We start from the raw sequence: 4,940 nt of genomic DNA, 5'->3' as shown, positions 1-4,940 counted from the left end.
AAATAGTCTATATATGAAAGTAAAACACCATCACTCCCATCAGCAGGGGTGTCCCAAGGCTCATTTTATTTGGGGAGGGGGCAATCTTTGTAAACTTTACTGAATTACTACCTATTTATGCCAAATTTTCTGCAGAAATCAAAAATTTTGCTAAATTTCAGCCAATTTTGCAAAATTTCTGTGAAATTTTACCAAACTTTTTGGTGAAAACCTTACCAAATGCCAAAAAGTTGAGGGGGGGGGGGAGGGGCGCCACCCCCACCCCCCTCAAAATGCCCCAGGCCATCAGTAAAGTTCTAGTTTAGCTACTTTTTGCTATCTTGGAAAGGGGTTAGGTCAAGAAAATGAAACTTTCAGCAATGAATCCAAGTCAAAAACATACTCAGGGAAGATACTGCCAAGCTTAAATGTTAACCCTCTTCTGATTTCTAAGTCTTAGAAATTGCCTACTTGACACGCTTCGAAATTATGACAAAACAGCATTTTACCTTAATTTTCAGTTATCAATTCCTTTTTCTCAGGTTTTAGCTCTGAAAATGCAATTCCTGCTATTTGAATAGAATTATAAGCTATATATTTTTTTTTCTAAATTTTAGGAAATCCATTTGCAGATCTTTGAAGCCTCATAAATTGGGATTGGGCAAAGTTGTGGAGCTGAAAACAGTTTTCTTTCATTTCATTTAAGTAGAAGATCTGTTTTGCAAGGTTTCACTTTCATAACACAAAGATTTTCAAAGGCCATCAAAGGTCACTGCCCTCTAGAGGGGGAGGGATGGAGGGGGAATGGGGGTTGGTACTTCAAATTACCTTCCCAGGACATACTTTAATCCATATATCTGTCCCCAAAAGTTTTATTTTCCTAGCCTAACCCCTTTCCAAGATAGCAAAAAGTAGCTAAACTAAAATTTTACCCTGTTATCTACCAAACAGATATTAATAGACAAATATTGGTATAAATTCGGGACCACTCCAGGTCATAAAGAGACACATTAGGAAAACAATTCTTACTTCATGATATGCAAAATTATCCTAGTTAACATATTATCCAAGGGGAGCACCTTTATCCTTACTATTTTCCTTGTTTTTCCAGTTTTACAATCACATTTTTCAATATTTTGTCTTTTCTCCAAGTCTTGAAAATCGTTTTGAAACAAACACCCAAGAGCTATCTAGCAAACCTAAGCTAACCCAAATTTATTAATAGTAGCCTATTTATATCTTTTTGCTAGATGGCAGTGATGGTGTTTAACTTCCCTATACAGAATAATTGGAAATGGAAAAATGCAATCAAATGTTTATTTTTCACAATTTTGTTAAAAATAATTGTAAAACAGTGAAAATATTGATGATTAAGGTGCTCCCCCTGGAAAATATTTAAACTAGGATTATTTTCCATATTATGAAGTGAGAATTGTTTTCTTAATCTGTCTCTGTCTGTCTCCAAGATGGATCTTGGGTGTTTGTTTTTATAAACAATTTTCAAGATTTGGAGAATAGACATAAATATTTAAAATGTGATTGAAAAGCTGGAAATGCATGAAGTGAAAATTGTTTTCTTAAGATGTCTCCTTAAGAAATGGTCTGCACATACTACACCATTACCACTTCTAAATCAGCTACAAATAGTAGCTTTTTTTTCTTACTTGATAGTTTTTTAGAAACATATTTTAAACTCTTGGTTACTATGGGCTGTTTTAAGCCTCTAATCATTTAGGCTCTGGATCCATTCTTGAAAGTCGCATTCACTAGCCTATCCAAGATAGCCAAAAACCATCCATCCAGAATACCCTAGGCTATGGATTTTATTTTTCTGTGAATAACTTATTTTTTTGAAATTTTTTTTTATAGAATCAATGTCTTGAAAAGATTGCTGAATGGTATGTTTATCTTGTAGCTAGCAAGTTAAAAACTTAAACTTATCCTCTAACTTAGGGAAGACAGCTTCAGATACCTAAAAGTAAGTAAATCAATCCTTAAAACTATTGAGTTATTGCTTAAATAAGAATTTTTATGTGGGAGAGCCATCTGAAAAGATTTTAAATGCCGATACGATAACCATAGGTAGCATTTTAGAAATGCATTAACAGCAAAAGTTTTTAAAAGAGAAAGTTGTAGGATCCATTTGAATTGTAGGCTAAATTTTTTCTCAAGTTTGAATCTTAATCAAGATAGCCCTTTGAAAACAACTCGCTAAAGACACCAGTTATCAAGATTATTTCGGGTAAAATTTTACCTTATTTCACACCAGGATTTCTGTTCTGAACTAAGTACTTTAATAACACAAGAGTTAGGCTAGGGCCTTGTAGCCTACTAACTTGATTCTCCATTCAACACTGTCCTTTTCTGATAAATTGGCAGTTTGCAACAAAATTTGGCCAATATGAAAATAAATATATCACTTGATGCTTTTTTTATGCTCTTCCACAATTCAATAATTGCTTTTAGGGGAAATCTTATGAGCCTTTAAAAGGCTTAAAACAGGCCATGGTGACCAAGAGTGCTAATGAATGTTTCTAAAAAAAAACAACTTTTTAGTGACAAAACATTGCTGTTTTTGGAATGGAAATTATTATTTTCCTTGGTCTGAATAGTAAAATATTACTAGGAAAACACATTTGCAGAAATTTTTAGAAAGAGCTAGAAACCCTTTAAAATTATGTGTTTTGCTGTCATTTCATTTTTGAGGGGCTTCAGGCTCTTTTTTAAATTTGTAAATTTGTTTTCTAAATAACATTTTACTATTAGCCTAAGTTAAGGAAAATAATAATTAGCCTACCATTCCTCAATCAGCTGAAAATGGCAATTTTTTCTCACTAGTCAGTTTTTTTTAAACATATTTTTAAACTCTTGTCAACAATGCACTGTTTTACCTTTGGAGCCACATTAAGGGCTCAATATGGAATTTGTCCCAGAGATGATTATTGAACTATGAAAAAGAATAAGAAAGTGCCTTAAGTGATGGTACAACTCTTTTCTTATTATCCTTCTTAGTTCAGAATAAAATAGCCAGTACTTGTCTATTATATAAAACACACTCAAGAAGTGGAGTTTGGTGAATCCTAATGAAATAAAACAAAATTACAATAAGGCCATTCTTTTACTTATCTATGTGCTAAGATCTTACAGCTTTTGACAAAGAATGCTTAAAAGTGAAATCTTAGCACTAAGATCTTACATCTTATGGCATTCTTTTGCAAATGTCTTTCATCATTCTGCTCTGATCAGCAGTCTGAGAACAATAGGGCTGTTCTTTTACTCATCTATGTGCTAAGATCTTAAATCTTTTTACAAATAATGCTTAAAAGGGAAATCTTAGCCCTAAGATCTTACATCTTATGGCATTCTTTTGCAAATGCCTTTCGTCATTCTGCTCTGATCAGCAGTCTAAGAACACTATATAGCAGAAAGATGGTGTGTTTCACAATTTTTGCTAATGTCAGTGAGCTGTAAGATCTTAGAACAAAGATGAGTTAAAGGAACAGAAATCTTTGCAGAAAGATGTGATATCTTAGATGTAAGATCTTAGTGCAAAAGAACAGGCCTAATGAGAATATAGTTAGGGCTGTTTTTTTCACTCATAAATGTGCTAAGATCTTACATCTTTTGTCAGAAAACATTTAAAAGTGAAATCTTTGTATTTTGCTAACGTCAGTGAGCTGTAAGATCTTAGAACAAAGATGAGTTGAAAAAACAATAATCTTTGCAGAAAGATGAAAGATCTTAGGTGTAAGATCTTAGTTCTAAAAAACTGCCCTAATAGTTTAGAAATAAATTTGGGCTATATATTGGCACATTAGGGGAAGGGGGTGGGGGAAAAGCATACCATATATTAAATACATAACCTAAACAAACCTATTTTAACCTAATGAAAAAAAATGATGAAAATAGAATACTTTATTAGCAAAATTGTGAAAACTATAACTTGGAAATATGCTCCCAGAACAGAGAAATGGTCCTCAAGAATTGCATTAAAATGAACTTGGCCTTCTGCCTTTACTGCTGCCTGCCACATTTACTCTACAATGTATTAATGTAAATGATGGCAGGATGTACCTTGGGGCTGTTTTGTTCCTCCACATTGCAGAAGCCCATATTCTCTCTATTTTTTGGGTAGAGGTGCCAGTTTCTGGATTGACAAAATTATTTTTGTGGTTCACTTTCAAATGAGTGAAACCTGTTTGTTCTAGCTCAGTTGTGTTGTAGCCCTTCCAACAATCTGAAATGATTCTTGAACATCCATGGTGAGACACTATATTCTATCACTAGTCAAAGCAAACTAAATAGTGTCCTCAAGAATTGCATTAATAATGAACTTTTCTTTGTCTTTGAGATGGTCAACTGACACCTTAGCTCCCACTTAATTAAACCACAAATGACCTTCACAATTTTGCTAATAAAGTATTCTATTGTTGTCATATTTTATTGTCAGCAAACATCACTTCCTGAGTGTGTTTTATAATATGCCTAATAGACAAGTACCAAATAGCCTACTGGCATAAAATTAACATTAGTTCTAAGAGGTATCCTTGTCAAGTTTTAAAGTATTTTCACAATACCATTGAATAGAGTCAGATTAAGATAGTAAAACTTGAATTATTTAGATGAAGCACCTACTTACCCTTTCTATAACACTGACTTTTAATGAACTTTAAACATTTCTGTACTAGCCTAATGTTGGCCCATTTGCAGTAATAGATCAGCTGCTCAACTAGGCTTCTAGGAAGGTATTTTAAACCACATTCAGAAACACATATACTTTTCTTCAGTCAATCCATTTTAGACATTTACAGGAGCCCTCACTGCTAGACCTAGTTATCACTAGAAACCCTGACCAAACCCCCTCAACATCTTACCTTCCTGCAGTTGATAGTAGTGATCACATCTGTATTTTCTGGAGGAGCACATACACTTATGCTTTTCTTCTCTCAGCTACTCTAAGC

This window comes from Artemia sp. Qi Xiang Cuo, chromosome 21 (assembly GCF_049724085.1).
Source record: "Artemia sp. Qi Xiang Cuo chromosome 21, ASM4972408v1, whole genome shotgun sequence".
Lineage (NCBI taxonomy): Eukaryota > Metazoa > Arthropoda > Branchiopoda > Anostraca > Artemiidae > Artemia > Artemia sp. Qi Xiang Cuo.
This window is presented reverse-complemented; position numbering follows the sequence as displayed.